We start from the raw sequence: 20,964 nt of genomic DNA, 5'->3' as shown, positions 1-20,964 counted from the left end.
CTCACTGTTCCCTATTTTTATGAGAATTATTATAAAACGGAACAGATTTTCTAATTATATCTTCATAAGTTTTGCTAATTTAATAAAACTACTAGAATAATTCTCAATTTCACCGTTATAGTCCACTCTGGGAGGATCCAGATTGTTGACCAAAGGATGTAATGTAAGGGTCAAGTAGCAAAGCAACACTGAACTTTGGCAAAGTTGATTGTTGTTTTGTTTTAACAAAATATTAGTCCTTTTATGTTAGCTTTCAGCTTTTATAAGGGGAAAGTATCCCTTGTCTTAGTTCATTTGAATGAAAGAAGTACAAATCAAATTTTCTTGCACCCTTTTATGTTTCTCTCTTCTCCCGAATTTTGCTATTGTGTTCACATGGGTATCGAGCCTGACTTCACGTCAATGCCCTAAGAATCCTAATTCTTCACTTTTGCTTACACAACACAGAAAGAATGCATACCGGAATGGCAGAATCGAACCACTTCAGTGCGCTCTGGCTTCAAGCTTACAAGTGTCATCCCAAGCCTGACAAGGAACCATTACAATTTTGGGCTCTCAAATTCTATCTGCACCCTTGCTCACATGATTCGGAAGATCATCTCTGTAGGTAATTTTTCTTGTCCTCCTCCAATCTTGTCTCTTATTATGATATTGAATATTTAGTCAAAACCAAACTGGTAGTATACTGTTGGGTGAAGCGCGTTAATAAACCAGCCCTTTTCATATGGACAAACACTGTAAGTTTCTATAACCTAGCTACTCTGCTTTAATTTTCTGGTTGAGTATCTTTTGCTATTATCTACGTGTCAATTCTCTACTGAAATCTTGGTTAGCTTTTAGAAAATGAGTTTGTTAGCGAATCTAAGGCTCGGCTTTACATCTTAAGAATCTATTGCAACCATTCATAACAGGAATTTGAGTATTGCAGATTATGTGATGACAAAACTAAAGAATTTTCATGAAACTTATGTGCATTGGGTTAATTGTCTCTGATATATTTCGTTCCATATGTTTTGGACTAGGATTAGTCTTGAGTATATTGTTGCTTGTTATGACCCGCACCTCTATGACTAATTAAAAAGTTGATTGTAACCTTACAATAAGTCCTTTTTGCTTCAAAAATATGATTAAGGTTAGAGAAGGTTTCAATTCCCGTTGGCTTTATAATCTTCAGCAATTTAGCTTCAGTACATTCCTAGTTGTTACAATTGTATCTGGTTGACATAATCAGTCTCGCATACACTATAAAACTCCTAACAATCGCTCAATGTACAGTACCTTCGTTAATCTCACTTGGCATCCCCCTTGCCCCAGTAAGCTATTTACTCCCTCCACCCTACTTAGCTTCATCTTTTCCAGCCTATTCAACTAACAATGTACCTAGTCAACAACCCAATCCTTTATCCCTTCAATTGCAACTACTATGTGTTTCACGACCTACCTATTATGGCAGAGAGTACTGGCCTAGGAATGGTGAAGAAGGATCATTTGTCATGGATGTGTTATAAGCTGAACATTCCCTATTCTGCTACCATGGGACAAACTCCACATTACAATGGCAGTTCACAATCGCTATGGTTCCTTCACAGAATTTAGAGATTTCCTTTAATTCTGACTCATCACCAATTCCCAACTAGCAATATCTGATTCTCCTTCATCTACACCACAACTGGCTCACATATTCCCAATAGCACATATTTAATAAACAATTGCTTAGCTTGTGACGAGAAGCTACTATCTAATCTCTGTAAAGGTTCATTTGTGTAGGCTCCTATGGTACTTTTTGTATAAACTTGGGTTCTCAAATGGTTACTATCATGGCTCTGCCTACTTTAGTAACCAATTGCATAGCCATCATGTGGTAGAGCATTGGGGATTAACTCAAGCATCTTTTTTTGATGAGTACATCGAGGCATATTTGAATTGTTTACGATGATTCCATGGTGACTATTGCTTCGAGCCCAGAAATATTTGAGAGAGCCTAAAGCTTGGCGGCAAACTGACATATCCTTCAGGTCATTGCATCCAGCTGGACCCAAGTTTTCAATGTCGATGGCACCCACAAAACAATCCAAGCTAGGATAGTTGCCCAGGTTTCAACAACCCCTGGATTGGACTATTTTGAGACTTTTCCGTCATTACGCCCCCTACAATAAATTATCCTCACCTTAGTTTGTCCACCAAGTGCTGGGACATCTAGTAGACTGATGTAAACCACGACTTTCCAATGGCATTCTGAATTGCGAAAGTATAATTAAGCACCTATAGGGTTTGAATAAGCCACTTCGCCTTCTTGTGTACATTGAACAAAGACCCTTTATGGACTTAAACAGGCTCCCTAGAGGCCTGGTGTTGACAAGTTGAAACATGCTCTTCAGCCAACAGGATTCAAGAACTCAGTCTCTGACTCCAACCTGTTCTGCCTAAACGACCATCTGGTCTAGCTATGCTTTAATGTATGTGTAGGTGATCACCTCTTAACAGATCAGATTCAATCATAGTTTCCCAACTGGTGCAAGGCCTGAATGATCGGTGCCTCATTGACTTTGGGCTCTCTTTAGTTATTTCGTAGCTTGGAAGCATAGATCACCCACTAGAATTTCATCTTAAACACATCCAAATGCTCTGCTTACTCTCAAACTAAGATGATTGAAGCTAATCCATGCTCTACACCTATGGCCATTGGTACTAAACTAAGTACCCATGAAAGTGAACCATTTAAGAACCTGAGTTTATACAGAAGTACCATAGGAGCACTACAATACTTAACCTTTACAAGACCAGATATTAGCTTCACTGTCAATAAGCTAAGTCAATTTTTACAAGCTCCAATCGAGCTACAATGGAAAGCTTGCAAAAGAGTACTTAGATACATTAAAAGCACATTGAATTTTGGGCTGCCATTCAAACCCGCAAGCTCCTCACATGTAGAGTGTTATGCTGATGCTAATTGGGGCAACAATATTGAGGATAGAAGGTCCAGAAGTGGGTATTATGTCTACTTGGGTCCTAACTTGATTCAATAGAGCTCAAGAAAACAGAAGGTGGTAGCCTTATCTTTTATTGAGGCTGAATATAGAGCCTTGGCCCGGATTGCTACAGAGGTTGCTTGGTTGCAAAGCATGTTTATAGAGCTAGGAATTATCTTGCATTTAACTCCTGTTATTTGGTGTGATAATGTTAGTGCAAGTGCCTTAGTTTCATACCTAGCTTTTCATACAAGGACAAAGCATATAGAAATAAATGCTCACTATATTAGAGAACAAGTTCTTGCCAAAAGTCTGGTGGTTCAATATGTCCCATCTAAGCTTCAAATAGTTGACTTGCTGACCAAACCTCTGTCTGCCCAATTCTCTGAGTTAAGACAAAAGCTAAACGTAGTTGCTCTTAACAGGCCTGCTTAATATAAATCTCTTCATTGATGTTCAATTTGTTTTGTTTTTCATTTGTTAGAGTTGGTGAACTCTATTCAATGTTAGATACCCATTTTTAAAGTGCAGCGGAAGATTTTACCAAGTTGATTAATGGTTATCAAGCTAAGCATGAATCAATAACCACAAGCAATAAAGATAAAGCACACAAGCATATACATGATTCGGCTAAAACTACTCTTAGCCTACATCCGTGAGACCTCATCCAGATCGAAGCTAATCCACTATAACAACAAACATTACAAGATATCACTCATTCAGAGTTGATTTTAACTACAATAAAGAGAACTCCTTGTTCTACGTTACACTAAACATGTAACACCCCCCTCCAGCCGGGTACCCTCTAAGTATTCCATTAGGATGGAAAAATTAGAGAATTCACGCCTGGAAGGTTGTGTATTTTAAAACGTAAATCTTGATTATTAACATGTACTATATGAAAATAAATAAATAAAAACTTCCCCTCTCATTTATATCACTTTCTTAATCAACCTATCAAGACATGACTATATATGAAAAATATGGTTTAAAGAAAATAACAACATCAATTGTTTTAATAGCGGAAGCAAATATAAAATATCTCCCATTATTTNCGATTAAATACTATTTTTGGTTCATTAAAAAACAAAATTGGTATCTAATGGGTTAACTTCATTTCATAAAAAAATGAAATTGGCAAAAATAAGACATAATTTTTATACTAATATTTTTACATGTTTGTTAATTAATTACTATTTTTGATTCTTGAAATAATTTGTCTTTCAATTTACCTAAATTATATCAATTATAAAACATGCAACTTTATATACCAAACCAATAAATCTTATCTAAACCAACCCGACTTAGTTTATTATAAGAGTTGGCTCGAGTTATTGAATCATGCACACCGCTTACTACCCTAATTATAGTTACAAGTAGCAATATAAAGTTGGAATCCAAACCTTGTAGAGACTATGCATAGTATCCGCAAGACTATAAGGGTAATATCGTCTTAGGATATTTAACGTTTTTGAAACTATAAGGGGCGTCTTGTAATTTTCCAAACCAAACCTAAAATAAAACCAAACCAAAACAAAAAAAACACAAACACGAAACTCTCTAATCAGAGAAGGGTTTCTATTCCTCCTCTCTCTCTCTCTCTCACACCGTCCTCTCATAACCTTTCTCTTCCCTTCCCTCTTCGTTTCTCCGCACAGAGGGAGGACAAATATCCCACAGAAACACCATCTATATATACACCTATACGTACACCAAGTTTCCTTTCAAACAATTCCCTTTCTTTCCTTCTTTTGCGCCATCTCTTCTCGAGGTTTTTTGGTTGTTGCCTCGTCGTTTTTGGTTGAGATTTGATATCGTTATGCAGCAAGGTGATCAGACGGTGCTTAGTTTGAGGCCTGGTGGTGGTCGTGGAAGCAGCAACCGACTCTTTGGTGCTTCTTCTTCGTCTTCATCGTCGTCTGCGCCTCCGTCCTTGGCGTTTGGTTCTTTCTCTTCTGATCTCCCTGTTTTACGTCCCCATGGCGCGGCGCCTGCCTCTTCTTTCCCGTTAACGGTATATTCAATGATGAACTGGGTTTGTTTTCTTTGGATCTAGGTGGTTTTTTCATCTGGGTTTGTGGCTCTTTTGGGATTGTATCGATGAGTTTTTGTTTGTGTTTTTGATGGTAGGGATTGAATTTTTGGCTAGAGCTTATTGGTTAATGGAAATATGGGATCTTTTGATTGATTTTGATATACTCTGTGTGTGTGTGTGATTATTGTCTGGTTTAGGTAATTTTCGGTTTTTCTTTTGCCACTTGAGCTTGGTGGTGCTATGCTTATTCTTTTGTTTAAAGAAAATTTGTAATTTTTTGGTTGTTGGTTGTTATGTGGGTTTATGAATGGGGTATGACAGCCGCTGAATATTATTGGGTTTTTTTTTCTTCCTATTTTCTAATTTATGGTTGTGTTTATGGGCAGAAATATGGCTTGTTTGGTGTCAAAAGTTAAAATTTTGATGCAATTTTGTTTCTTTTGAAAGCAAGATGATGCTTTAGAATATATATTAAGTGGAAGATTGAAAAGTTTATCTTTTTGTATTTGCATCAGCATTGTTGTTGCAAGTCCATTGTATATCGTGGTTTGATTTTCATCCAAAACCAAATGAAACCCAAAAAAAAAAAAAAAAATTAAAATTTTATGTGGCATAGTTGTTGGAATTAATGCCTTAGAGTGGAGATAATGTAATGTCCTAATTCTTGGTGTGCACATAAATACGTGTCTCGCTGTAAATATGGACGGACAAGATATGTAGGCTTAGGTGGGCATCTGTGAGTTGTGGGGTTGCCCATGAGGACCTATGGATATTTTGGCTCATTTAAGAAGATTACAATTTTTCCTGTAGAAATTTAATTTTCATTTAATTCGTAAATATTGTTTTTTGTTAGTCTTTCCTGCTCATCTTCCTTCTTTCACTGATTTCTTCTTGTAGCAATTTGCTTTAGCTGTTTTTGAAGTTTTTGACCCTTTCGTTGTAGACTGGGATGCAAGGTTTGAGAGTCTGAGCGTGTGCGATACACTCGGACCACTGTTGCAGCTTAGAGAGGTTATATGCTTGTGATGCTTACCGCTTTTGATATGCAACATTCTATTGCATATAAAATTTAATAAGAATCATCATTTTGATCTCTTTTTTCTAGAATATGTCTGAGTATGCACCTTATCTCCTTGTAGACTATTTTGTCTCTGATGATATTCTCAAATTAAACGAGAATTTGATGCTGAAGTTTTGGTGAAGAGCCAAATGGGGTCTTGCTGACGTGGAAAGTAATGTAGTTAAGTTACTGGCCAAATTTATTTGCTTTGTTATTATTCATTTATTTTGGCTTGTGGTTTTGTGTGCAGGTGTGGTTTTGTGTGAGGGTGGAATGGTTATTCTATGGCTGGCTGAAATTTTTTTTAATCAGATTTGTTGTTGTTTGCATCCAATTTCTTGGATTATTTATAACTCTTTATTTTTTTTTTTTTTTTTTTTTTTTTTATATGTTACTTTTTCATATGACAATCTTTCTGCCTGCCTCCAGCCTCCAAATCAACCTCAGAGTCGTTATTCTGAACCAGATAATCGTGACTGGCGCCGTCCTGCACAGTTTTCTCCCTCTGGAGAGGAGAGATCACGAGACAATAGAGAGTATGGTGGACGATATGAGTCCAGACAGGATGCAAATCAATTTAATCGCCAAGACCTCAATCACCAATTTTCAAGGGCACAAATCTCGTCTAACCAAGGGGTGAGACATTGATTTAATCGATCTTTTTATTGACTTCTGTAGTTTTATTTGTTTATTGTATCACTTAAGTTTCTAAAGGGATATATTGTCTTGGCTACAGGGTACTGTTGGTATGTGTATATGTTATATTGTTCTTTCTGTGTTATTGAATTGTTTATTGAGTTTTAAACTGCTTCAGCAAAGATTACACAGACCACAAGTATTATTATGGAAACGCAGTCTCTTCAGATGGTCTTAATTTGTAAAGGCACAATGTGCTTCCTCCTCAAATTATCTGTTGCATATATAGTATGAACTGGGTCAGTTATGGTAGCTTCCAATTAGCTTGTATCCAATACCTAGAAGTGTTGATCAAGAGTTATTCACCAGCACTTGTATACATGTTACATAACCGTTTTTTTAGCTAGGATTGGTGTACTTGGAATTTACAATTGAAGCCACAATTTTCCCTTTTGTTTAATTTTTTATTTTAAGTTTTGACTTAAAGCGAATGAAATATTTCCACTGACAATTACAAAAGAAGTTTATTGCTTGTAGAATTCTTCCATTGTCTATTTGTGGATATTTTTTTGACTCTAATTTCAAAATGTATTTTATGTGTTGAATTAGGGACCAGCTCCTGTTTTGGTCAAGGCTGAGGTTCCATGGTCGGCTAAAAGGGGAGGTCTCTCTGACAAGGAACGTGTCTTGAAGACTGTAAAGGGGTAATGCTTTTATTGATTTATTTTCTGCAATGTAATTAGTGATTGAAAACTGATATTAACAACCTTGGTAACATAATCATTGTTTTAATGTTTGAGTTCCAAATATAATTTAGCACATGGTGAAGGATGTTATTCTTAATTAATGAATTATTCAATGGTTGATTTCTGATGTAATCCAAATTTATTGCTTGTAAATGGCTCATGAAACATGAGTAGCGACTGGTTTTTGATTCTTATATTCTGTTTCCTTTACAGTATTTTGAATAAACTTACCCCTGAGAAATTTGATCTACTTAAGGGTCAACTCATAGACTCTGGCATCACNCGGTAACATTATACTTAAATAACCGGTTCTATTCGGAATCATATAACTAACAAATGTTAACTCAAGGAAGCACATAACTAACATTAGATGAATGGTTTGTGTCAAATGATACTACTTTTAGACCAGCACCTCTCAGAAAAAAGGAGGAAAAGGTCCATGAACATGAAAATGGGTGGCAAAAAATACTAAAATGATGACAACTTTTGAGTGGGAAAGTGACCTGAAGTGGAATTTTACATTTCTAGTGAATGGAATTTTCCTAGAGGGGTCTGGGCCTAAAACTCGTTCCTAAGACCCGTCCTTGGTAGGACCGGACCAGGCCCAAGGGAGATGGCACTGGTCCCAGGTGTGGGCTCGTTAATTTTTAAAACCCCTCAAATTACATAAACCCTTCTGAAAAGTATTTAAAACCTTCCTATAATATACATGATAAATTTAGGTGTTAAAATATAAGCATAGGACTAGTCTGGGCTCTAAGAAAATTCATGGGCCTAGGACCAGTCTTTCAAGATTTGGGCTTGGTCCTTCAAGGATCGGTCCCAAATTAGGTCTGATCCTTGAGGGCCCAGCCCTGGGACTGACTGGACTTGTCCACCTCTAAATTTTCTCATTTTAAAAGAAAGAATGTTTTATATATCTATGTGAACGATTGTATATGTGTTCGTTTAATTGGTATTAAGTCATATTAATGACTTGATTTGTTGATACGACTGAATATGATTTGTATTTAGCATATAATAATATGGTCTAAATAAATAATAGGTTTAATGAGCAGGTCCAACATGTGAACTCTTTTAGTAATTTAATTGATACAGTTTAATATATCGATCTTGTTCATAGTTCAACTTAATTATATATGATTTAATTAGTATATAAATTATTTATTTATTTATTTTCTTATAATTGAAGGGATTGAAGAAATATTGACAGATGATGGTGAATAATGAGTAAATTTTTTATTCAGTTAATCTATCAAAAAAAAAAAAAAATGTTCTAGAAAATAACATTATTTATGCATTCATCATTCAGAAAATTTGATATTTATGTGAAAAAAAAAAAAAAAAAGAGAAAGAGAAGAAAACTGTATATGACCAACATTGCGTTTAGCCATGTGCATTAAACATGTTTGATTGTGATTGGCGGATCTAGAAAATTTTTTTAGGGAATGGGCTCTAAATTATGAGTTGTTGAAGGGTCGTATTGCAATATTTTTTCTATTAATCCAATGGTTCATAATTTGATTTTAGATTTTAGCATGAGAAAGATTTATAACATATCACATCAGATTTTGCTTAGAAAAATAAAAATAAAAATTTCTTGCAATTTAATTTATCGAGGAGCGTTATACTTACAATTTTTTCATACAACTCTAATGTGATAACTTATGATTGGTCAGCTTACAATGAGTTTTATTTGTTCAAATATAAACGATCAATTACGAGTTATCATCTCAGAATTGTATAAAAAAATTATAAGTGTAGTTTTATTATTATTTAATTAATCTAGTAAATTGGTTTTATTGATATTTGATAAGTATTTAATCCGTAACAGGTAGTATTAGTTATAATGTGGACTCTGCATTTCCAAGTCAAGTGCCTCAAAAAGGTTTATACATACAAAATATGATAAGTTATAAATAGTATAACGTGTGAAGAAGATAGATGATAAACATTTTACTATGGTCGGTTGAATCAATTAATTTTCAAGACGAAGAATCTCAATTATAAAACTAATTAATTTCAGCTACCTTATAAATAATTGCAATTAAATCAAGATAATTAACATTTGATTAAGCCGTGAAATAAATAAATAATTAATCAAAAAATACAAAACAAAGGAACAAAAGATGAAACAGCCAGCAACAAGGAGAGAATAAAAATTAAAAAATCCGACTACTTGGAACAGCTGCCGAAGTTTTCCCCCGTCGAGCCCGAACTCCAACGCCGCCGGCAGCGATGCCACCACCACCGCCACCTCTTCCACCTTTCATCGCCTTAACTCTCAGCTGCTTCTGCGGCTCAAACGAACTGGGGTTTTTCACGCCCTCTTGTTGCAGAACAAGCTGCTGCCGAAGACTGAAAACTCTTCTGAAAGTTTTCGAGGAAGAAACTTCTGCTTCAGGAGCTGCAAAGGTCTGAAGAAGAGGAAGAAGATGAGGGAGAAGGTGAAGTTGAGGGTGAAGTTCGCCATGGTTGTTGAGGAGGAATAAGAACTTTTGTGCGAGTAAACTGAAAGCTGTGGGGTGTTGTCATGTGGAGTGTGGACAGTGATAATGGAAAGCTCGCGACTTTTTATTAATGTATATTAATGGGCATGTTTGATTTATTATTTCTTACCATATTCCCAATCTTATTCTCTAAATAATGTTTGACACATTATTTTAGAAATATTATCTTATTTTTTTATTTACTTTTAAACCATATAAAGTTATTAATTTAATAAATACCTTTTGAAAAAAAATTTAAAAATTAATAAAAACACTCCCGCGACCCATACTTGCCAGATTCCGGCAACTACCGAATCTATCACAACGGTGAATTACTGATTCGAACTGGCCGTAATTCATCGATTTGATATTTTTTAGCCAGATCCACAATAAATTTGGCTGGAAAATGCCAGATCTGACCGTCAGCGACGACCAAATCTTGGCCATCGTTGACCGAAAACAACGGCCAAAGATGGCTGTCATTTTGGCATTTTCCGGCCATCAACGGCCACAACAGGCTGTAGATCTGGCCTTTTTCAGTCAGATTCGTGGTGGATCTGGTCGGAAAATTATATTTTTGGGGCAAAATTATATTTTTATAATAAATTTTACGATTTTTTTTTTATTATAAAGGGAGATATATGAATATATTTCAACTTAAAAAAAAAAAGTTCTTTCAATAGTTTATAAAAAAAAGTATGTTCATGAAAAATATGCTTAAATAAAAGCATCACTTGGTGACTTAGCAGTCAACTACAACTCTTAAGTGTATCATTCAAGAGGTCTTGAGTTTGATCTATCTGGGTTGCTTCTAGGGTTGATCACTTAGGAGTTTTATCTGACTGTCAACTTTAAGATCCTGTGAGATTAATTGAGGTGCGTACAAACTGATCTAAACACCCTCGATCACAAAAAAAAAAAAAAAAAAAAGCTTAAATGTACCTAGAAAAGCTAATGTACTTTAATGATATAATTTTTCATTAAACTAATTAATTCAGGCTAGTATAAATTTATCAGCTTTGTTTAGAAAGTATTAAAAACATCACTTTCATTATCATAAAATCCTTTTTCAAAATAATCAAAAACCTATTTTCAAGGGGTATTTAAACTACGCCGTTTTCGTCTGCATATATGAATAAAAATATTTAAAAATTATAATAAATCTAAAAATAATTCACCTATATTAAAATTATAATCAGCTTTCAAAATTCATAACCTTGCGCGCTTTACAAAAATATTCACAACTGAAATGCAAATGAACAGAAATTCAAAATCTTCAGCTTCAAACGACGAAACGGTTAAGCTCGCCGTCGCCATTTCTCTTCTCCGATCAAAGCTCCGCCTTAATTAAAATCAAAGCACTCAGCCTTCTTCTGAATCCGAGGCTTTTCGCTTGAAGCAGAAGGAAGGTCTCTCTAAATCTCCATCAACTTTTACGAATTCAGTTGTCTCCGTAACTAAACAGATCCTAATGTTTTGTTTAAATTTCAGGCAAAGAGTTGAAGCAAGAGCTCATCTGGTTGAGAGAGGATCTAAGAGAAGCTGAAGGGTAGGTTCTGAATTTTTTTTTTTGGGTTTTAATAATTCATTGAATTTTTTATTTAATTGTTTGATTTTGGATCTAGGTTCTTCGCATTGCGATTTGTTTGCGCAATCGGCTTCTTGCAAGTGCTATTTCTTTTATAATTTGGGGAAATTTAAGCCCTAAGATTGACGGAGATGCCTTTCATCGTCGATTCAACGACTTCATTTTTATTTATTTTCTTATTGTTGCATGTATGATAATCATCAACTGCCGTTTCTTCTACCTTGAATTTCATTTACTTAGTATGGAGTTTTTTTTTTTTTTTTTTTTTTTTTTGGTTGTGCTAATTTTAGTTTACTTTGGAACGATAAATTGAAATGACTAATCTATTACATATTACAAGTTTGACATTTATTTTAGTATACTTCTACATTCAATTTTGAAACATTTTGTGACTTTTTGATTTGCTATATTAATGTGAAAATTGGAATTCAGGAAATTCTAGAGTACCTAAGCTGAGATTTTGCTTTCCTGATTGCTGGTGGTGAATTTCTTTGACATTATGATGTCGAATCTTGAGTATTTATGAGCAAGAATGTGGTTTAGTATACGTCTGTTTAATGTTAATTTTGTTACAAATACAGAGTTGAGCAATGAAGATAAGGTGGAGCAGCTTAGGGCCTCTGTTGATTTTATTGTGGAGCTTTGGCGACACTGTTTCTTCGGTTAGAGTGACCTACTGAAATTTTCCTTTGTGCTTACAGTCTACATCATCACTGATCTGCATTGTATTACTAGGTTGGTGCGCCTTACAATTTTTGCAGGCAAAAGAGGGTAATTTGCAATGGTCTCACCAACTGTGGGCTTCATTTAGGTGAGGTGCTCGCATGAGAAGCTTTAATTGTATTAGTATATATCTGTATCAGTACATCATATTTCAACCACACTAGACGTAGCACAAAACATCAAGGTCTAGCAACATTTTTCTTACAAAAGAATAAAGTTTGTTCCCTATATGATCTAAGAAATGACAATACTTGTACCTCCATCTTCTGTTGAAGACCAAAGGACCAATTAACACCCCAGAACCCACCACAACATCCAATTGGCATGCTTACATAAAACCAGTTCACTTCGTGTTCATACTCGTCATCTTCTCTTTCTCATGGTTTGGCATGTTCAGTCGGAGTGCAATCTTAGGAAGTGGATCTCCCCCAAAGTTCATTGCCATCAAAACAGATTGCATCAAAACTTGTAGTTGAGTCGCCTCAAGGAATCCTGCCTGTGAGATTGTTGTGGAAAGTTTAAGTGACTCTCAAAAACAGTCAAGTTGTAATACTAGATGGATTTCACCTACAGTAGTTTTCCAGAGCAATCAAGGGATTCTAAGGATATATGCCCCAATGGTTTCTAGAATTCTTCCAGTAAGAAAATTATGGGACAAATTCGTGATTGCAAGACTGTAAGATTTGTCCACTTCAAGAGGAATCTCTCCAGAGAAATTATTTTGGAAAAGTCAAAATTCTTAACAATTAAGAATACTGCTATATTCAGCAATTTCCCCTTCATCACACAGGCTGGCCTCAATAAAGCTGACCAATCAATAATACACAGAGTCTTCTATACTTGTGCTTAAGAATCCTCCATTGTTATCATGGCACTAAAATTATTGATACCTTGGTATGGTTCCTAAGATTGTTTTCAGCAAGGTCTAAGATTTGTAGACAAGATAAACGACAAAGTTGCATTGGTAGAACACCATGAAATTTATTGAACAAGGTTGTTCAAGAATGACAAATTCTCTTCTATCCCTGTTGGATTGTTTTTCAAAAAACTGATTTTCACTCAAGTCAAGTATCGTTAAGGAATTGATACTTTTAAGTGAATCCAGTATTGTTCCAGAGAGGTTGTTTTTGTGGAGATGAAGACTAGTAAGGAAAGTTAAATTTCCCATAGAAGCTGGAAGGTGACCAGTAAAATTATTATTACCTAAATTTAGGTAACGCAATTCACCGTAATTCACCCAACAATTTGGTAATTCTCCAGATAAAACATTATCTTTGAGGTAGAGAAGTTGCATGCTCTTTGACTCATTTCTACCATAGCATAAAAATTGGTAAATGGATCCTGAAAAACTGTTATTGGAAAGATCTAGGTTCATCAACTTGGAGGATATGAGGGGCAAAGGACCTGACAGATTATTCGAATTCAAGAAAAGTGATAGAAGAGTAGCAACATTAACTAAATTTGGAAGTTCTCCATGGATTCGGTTGTGGGAGAGGTTTAAATAAGTAATACGGGGAAAAGAATTTAAAAACCGATTAGAAATGGTATCTACAATTGTTGAGTTTGATATTTCCAACTTATCTAAATTCTTTTGTGAATAAAGCCATGATGGAAATTTAGGCCCTAAAAGACAAGAATCCAAGTTTAAATACTCAAGTTGAAAAGGAGGAAGCCAATCAGGACTAAATGTTAATGTTATTGAGTTCTGAGATGCAGAAAAATAAAACAGATTGGTGAGATTTGCAAAATGAATTTCAGAAATAGTTCCATCCAATTTGTTATTGGAAAGATCTAAATATCCTAAGGACAAAAGTTTTCCCATAGAGAATGGAATAGAACCAAGAATAGAGTTGTTTTGTAGTTCAAGATTGACTAGATTCTTAAGTTTCCCAAGTTTATTAGTCAAATGACCAAAAAGTTGAGATCCACCCAAATCTAAAACCTGTAGCCCCTCTGATATACATCCTGAGAAGATATCCAGGACTTCAGATACGCTTTGATTTAATTTCACACCTAATAGATAGATTGATTTCAAGTTGCAAAGTGTTCCAAATGATCTTGGAAGTCTCCCTTCAATTTTATTTTCTGACAAATGTAGGTACTCAAGGTGGCTAAATTTGTACAACCAATTGGGAAATGCAGAGTTGAAATCATTAAAAGATAAATCAAAGTGACTCAAAGAAGTCAAGTTTTGAAGTCCATCAGGAATAGGACCTCGAAAATTATTAAAAGATAGTGAAAGAAAGACTAAATCATAAAGAACAAACATCCAACTAGGAATTGTGTCACCTAATCCGTTAAAAGAAAGATCCAGGACAGTAAGAGACGAGAAGTTTGCAATGGGTAGTGGAGGAAAGTTAGAAAGCTCACAACCTGACAATTTCANAGATTTTGCTTTCTTGATAGCTGGTGGGGAATTTCTTTGACATTATGTTTCTGATTTCATGAGCATTTAAGAGCAAGAATGGTGTTTAGTATAAACCTGTTTGATGTAAATTTTTGTTACAAATACAGAGTTGAGCTATGAAGATCAGGTGGAGCAGCTTAGGGCCTCTGTTGATTTTCTTGTGGAGCTTTGCGACACTGTTTCTCCGGTTAGAGGAACCTGCTGAAATTTTCCTATGTGCTCTACATCATCACTGCTGTATTGTATTCACATATGTTGGATGCCTTATTTTTTTGCAGGCAAAAGAGGGCAATTTTGCAAATTGGTCTCACCAAACTTTGGACTTCATTTTAGGCGAGGTGTTGACATGAGATACCTGTAAATTGTATTAGTATTAGACCCTTTTTTTTTTTTTTTTAAATTAATTATAGGGACGAAGTCACCTTAGCGTGCCTTCCTCCCAATTTTTATTACCAGGCCTCACTTTTGGCTGAGGAAAGCCGTGGAACAAACCGGAAAACAAACTGGTAAACAGAAAAATCTAAACGAATCCTAACAACCAAAATAATAAGGAAAAAACCATCTGGAACCAGACTCACAAAATCAAGTTAACCGCCTGAGCTGAGGCAAACCCGCCTTGTCCAACCGAAGAATGCCTTTCAACTCTCTAGGTAACGACATAAAATCCAGAAATGTATTAGTATTACCCTCCTCTCCCCGTCGAGCGAGGAAGTCAGCTGCCCTATTCCCTTCGCGGAATTGATGAGTAATGGTGAAATGAACGTCTCTTAACAGGATCAAAAGCTCATCCCAGTAGTCCCATAAATACCAAGCCGTGCACTTACAACTACTCAACCAAGAGACAACCAAAGTGGAGTCACTCTCAATATTCAACTGATTAAAACCCAGCTCTTTACACAGTGAAACACCCGCAATTAACGCTTTCAATTCAGCTTCATTATTAGTATTAGAACTTGTATCAGTAAATTGCAGTTAAATTGAAGTCAACTTTTAATATCTTAAAAATATGTTTGACACCCTTGGCTTGGATAGATTAATTTGGCTATTAGAAAAGAGTAGACAGAAGAGATTTTAATAGAGATTTTAATGAAGCCAGAAGAGATTTTAATGAAGCCATTAGTTTGCTCTGTTCTTTAATGAGTGAACAAAAGCCATCTTTTCAAATCACATATCTTGTGGTGTTGGTTGTTAGACCCAGAGTAGTTAGGATATGCAGTTTTGTTGAGTGTTGAAGGTTTCCTTGTTTAAACTTCTATTATTGACTGATAGCATTTTGCTGAGTCTATGCTCTAGTTTCTTGTTATTCACATTGACAGGGTCGCAATTGTACATGGTATTAAGTGTTCCTTTATGTTTTTTGACATATATATACACATGGTATTTTCTTTTTAGTTAATTCTACCCTAATGCTATTTAAAGTCTTTTTCTTGAAGCATCATTGAGGAATCTATTAACGGAGGGAAAAAGCAAAGAAGTCATTGAAGGAATAGTCAGCAGCTTAATTGTGCACTCAGTTAAAAAATGTGTTCCCCCTTGAAAGAAGATGGTATTCTTGACTGTGCTTTAAAATACTCTTAACAATTTTTTATAGATATATGCTGTTTAAAGGTTTAAGAACTCTTTTTCTTATCACCTTTTAGTGATATTCATTAGTAGGAGTATCAAATTATTGCAAGATTTCTATTTTTCCAGCGAATGTTAACATTATGTACTTTTTAGTTTTTCCATTTTCTCTGTTTTTGTTTTCAAGGTGCTGATTCAGAGTCGCTTCATATTGACGAAGATTCTCAATTCTGTATTCAACACCTGATCCTCAAGCTAGCAAGTGAAGCCTATATTGGACAGTGTGTCATATTCTCAGTATCCCAAAAAATTTCTGTAGTAGCAGAAAGCTTGCTTTTCTCATATCCATTTGATGTTGCTTTCCCCAGTATGCACAATTGCATGTTTCTATCCTGTCTCTCATCAAATTATTTAATTGAGTGAGATTTTGTATCTACATTCGATTAGATTCCATATCTAAATTAAGGTCCATATCTTTTACTGAATTAGCAGATAGCTAGGCATTGTAAAAAGGTTTTCTTCAAGCATTTGTTCTCCCATTTTTTTAATTGAAGACTTGTGACAGTGGAATTGTCATTTTTCATTGCAATGAAGCTGTAATGCCTTAGAGAGTAGTGTGAAAGTCGTGGGTATAGTTTAATCAATAGGGCAGGTTGGGTAGCTCAAGTATTCATGGCCAAGTTCATAGCAAATCCAAATTGATTGACCTAGTAGAAACCAACTCCTATTCAAAAAATTTGTTTAACTTTCCATCTATCTATCATCTAGTAATCCGAAATAGCTTTGTCTAATTTGTTTTTGTAGGTGGTAGGATCCAGCTTATTGAGTTTCTAATATCAGATTACTTATTAACCTGGTCAAACAGCGAATTCTTCGACAAAAGTATGTTCTGGCGCTTTATTCCTTTCAAGCTAATTAAGTATTTTCTTACACTCAAGCTCAATATAAAGCATTTCAAGATTTGACAATGCCTGAAATATATGAACCCGTCTAATGATGACATTGCAGTGCTCTTCGAAGAGTGGGTTAAATCAGTCCTCCAAGCGAGAAAAGTAGCGGACATTTTGGAAAGCAGAAATGGGCTATATGTTCTATACATGGATCGAGTCACCGGATTGGTTGCTAAACAAGTAGGCCAGGTTTCATCGCTCCACAAACTCAACCCAGATCTTCTTGGTAAACTGTTGTTTTTAATTTCATCTTTGCATTTATTTTTCTTTTCATCAGCATTATAGCTAGCCACATGACTCAAAATATTCTCCCCCTAGAGGAACTTTGAGTCTTCTGATATCTTGAAGTATTGGAAATGAACAAATAGTACTAACTCAAACTTCTTAAAGAGTGGTGCATTCCCTGAAATTTTACACAAATGCATTCACCATTATTATACTTTCTAAGATCTAAATAAAATCCTCTTTAGTGTTATATATATTCCCTGACATTTTTATCTTTTTTTTGTTTTGTGTTTTGTTTCTCTAAGAAATGACATACTTGTACCTCCACCTTCTGTTGACAAGTAAATGACCAATTACACCCCAAAAACCCATTACAAATCCAATTAACATGCTTATATAAAACCAGTTCACTTCATATAGTCATCTCCATCTTCTCCTCCTTTTCATGGTTGGACATTGAATCAGGCTTGGTGCAATTCCTAGTAAAGTTCATCTCCATAGAGTTCATTGCTAGCGAAACAAGATGCATCAAAACTTTGTAGTTGAGTGCTCAAAGGAGTCCTCCCGATGAGGTTCTTGTTGGATATGTACATGTGACTCAAAAAAGTCAAATTCGAAATACTGGATGTGGATTTCGCCTGAAAGATTATTGTTCAGAGAAATCAAGAGATTTTGTGGATATCATATCACCAATGGTTCTTGGAATTCTTTTGGGAAGAAAATTATCTAACAAATTCAACGTTTGAAATCATTCAAGGTTTGTAACTTCCATTGGAATCTCTCCAGAAAAATTCTTTTTGGAAAGGTCTATAACTCTTGCCAAATTAAAAATAGTGGTATACTCAGGCATTTTTCCTTTCATCACAAGGCAAGCATCCTCGATAAAATACTCACCCTTAGAATGGCTAACAAAGTCAAAACTGTAGCCACAGAATATTGCATTGTCACCATGGCACCGAAATTATTGACTTCCAGAGAGTTTATTTCTACAAAGGTGAAATGACTTAAGGGTTCCAAATTTCCAATGGAGGTTGGAAGGTTCCTCGTATGTTTATTGTTCCCTAAATCAAGTATCTTCAAACTTTTGAAATACTCCTACCAATCGGGCAATTCTCCGAATAAAAAATTTTCTTTAAGGTTGAGAAACTCAAGATCGTTAATCCCAAAACATAAAAATTGAAACATGAATCCTGAGAAATTATTATTGGCAAGATTGAGTTGCAAAAGTCTCATGGATATAACAGGCAGTAGACCAGATAGACTATTCCTCCATGAATTTGGTTGTAAGAAAGATTTAAAAAAGAAATTTGGGAGAGAAAATTCCCAAAAAGTAAAGTGTAAAATTCCTTAACGTAAAAGATTCTTTAAGAACAAAATCAAAAAACAGAGAGGCGGTTTCAACAATTTCGCTAAAACCCTAAATCAATTGAGAAACCGTCTCACAAAAGAATTTATAGTACATACCAAATCTGAGTTGGCAATCCTTGTGAAAAACAATCTAAACCATTCAATTAAACAAAAAACAAACACTACATTTGACGCCAGCCGTCGGATTTGCTTCTTCTTCTTCAGCTGCCATTGAGAAAAAATCGCAGAATCCTTTTCTCTTCAATCTTCGATGAGCTGCTTGTAGAATGGCCTTGCTTAGTTGCTTGTGGTCATAACTCCGCTGTTCGTATTTGGGAAACTAACAGACTTGAACTGCCGTTATCTTCCTTTCTCCTTCTTGCCCTTAACACCGTTAGCTTCTGCGAGTTTAACAGAAAGTGATGAATTTGATATATCCAGATGATATAAATTCTTTTTCGGAGAAAGCCACGGTGGTAATCGAGGGCCTAAATCATAAGAACCCAAACAATCCAATTAGGACTAACTTTCAACATTAGTGAGTTTCCATATATCAAAAGCGAATTTCAAAAACAATTCCATTCAATCTGTTAAAGGACAGACATAATGTGATCAATAAATCAAAGTATTTGTCAATTTATGTGTGAGATACAAGTAGTTTTCTTCGTCATAGTGTTAGCTTGATTGTGTTGCTGTTATTATATTATGTTTTATATCAAAAATTTCTTACAGAATTTGCACTATTACAAGTTAATCAACTATTGAGGTTTATTAAGATCAAAGTGTTTTGTTCAAATAAAATGTTTTGATTAACTATCATTTTTTCGTGGATTGCATCAATTTGTCTTAGAAAAGAAGTGGATCATTCTATTACTTTGCAGACTCCACGTAAAGGCATTAACCGGAAGGTATTTTAAATTAAGAGCATGACAACAAATGTCTTTTAAGTCTCAAACAACAAAAGCTAACAACCTCCACCAAAAAAGATCNAAGGTATACCAGGTAGTGGACCTGACAGCCTATTCGATTGCAAGTAGAGCTTTCAAAAACTAACACTGCCACTTAAATTTGGAATTTCTCCATGAATTTGGTTGTGAGAAAGATTTACAAATAGAATTTGGGAAAGAAATTCCAAAAAAAACTACTAGATATGGTTTTCTTATAAACTAACAGAATGAATGGCTCCGTGTCCAAGAAAAATAAACTTTATAATTAAGGGATTAATGGTTCAATTCTGATCACAAATATGTTCTTACACACTGCAGAAAAAATTGCTCTCTTCCAATGAGTATTTCTCCGACGTCGGACATGGTGTCGGAATACAGTGTTTCTACAGACTCAATTTATCGTCACAATACTTTTAATAATTTTCTTCATGAAATTGGCGTCGGAAAACATGCATACAATGAAGCAGAACTGGCGTTGCAATAGCACTTAAAAAATTAAAATTAAAATTGATTATCTCAGAGAAATAATATATAAAGATATATTATCAATATTTTAGTGGAATGTTAAAAGATATAAAGTTGTAATTTTCGAGTCCATGATCATTATAAAAGATGCGAAGAATATTCAATTATTAAATTATAAAGTCTTTCCAATTATAATAGCTTTTAAGAATTTAGAAAATTTTATGAATTTTAAGAAACATAATCTCTAAATTAACATAATTTTATATTAATAGTTTGTCAAGGATATCATTTTCTACAAGCAAAGCCCAATCAAGGTTCAACCACAAATTAAAGCATCAAAGTTTTGTTGCATAAGTCAACACGCTCAAATAATATCAGTTTTTTTTTTTTTTTTTAATTTTGTCATTATTAAGTCATAAGACTTAAAAATAGGTAGTATAATTTTACTCTAATTAGACCCAAAATAAATTTAATACTAACATTTTAACCCAAATTTTTAACTTAAATGAATGGTTTACCGGTTTATCTTAATAAGTTGTTAAAAAAAAAAAAAAAAAAAGGAAGCTTCTGACTGGATGATAAATGTACAAACCTAGCAAACTTTTGACAAAGTAACAAAATAATTATTAATTCTTTTATCAAATATGAATTTACATTATACTATATATTCAGTTAAAGAAATATATTTATTTTTTGATGTAATTATTAAAACGTATATTTATATAAAAAAAATCTTATATTTAAATTTTAATTATAAATTAGTTGATAAGAGTCAGAATCCTAGGATTTAAAAAAGAGGTAATTAATTTCACCC

General features: G+C 34.5%; 1 long non-coding RNA gene and 1 other non-coding gene across 2 annotated transcripts; both read left to right on the top strand.

Moving 5' to 3' along the window:
• The first annotated feature begins 5,678 nt into the window (after positions 1-5,678).
• On the top strand, positions 5,679-5,779 carry LOC116105334. Its single transcript, XR_004124071.1, has one exon. It is a non-coding gene; the product is annotated as a small nucleolar RNA snoR103 (small nucleolar RNA).
• Positions 5,780-6,214: 435 nt separating this feature from the next.
• LOC116105331 lies at positions 6,215-7,728 on the top strand. The gene is made up of 4 exons (XR_004124069.1): positions 6,215-6,241; positions 6,494-6,700; positions 7,310-7,404; positions 7,660-7,728. It is a non-coding gene; the product is annotated as an uncharacterized LOC116105331 (long non-coding RNA).
• The last annotated feature ends 13,236 nt before the right edge of the window (positions 7,729-20,964 follow it).

Source organism: Pistacia vera, unplaced genomic scaffold, assembly GCF_008641045.1.
Source record: "Pistacia vera cultivar Batoury unplaced genomic scaffold, PisVer_v2 Contig497, whole genome shotgun sequence".
Lineage (NCBI taxonomy): Eukaryota > Viridiplantae > Streptophyta > Magnoliopsida > Sapindales > Anacardiaceae > Pistacia > Pistacia vera.
This window is presented reverse-complemented; position numbering and strand designations above follow the sequence as displayed.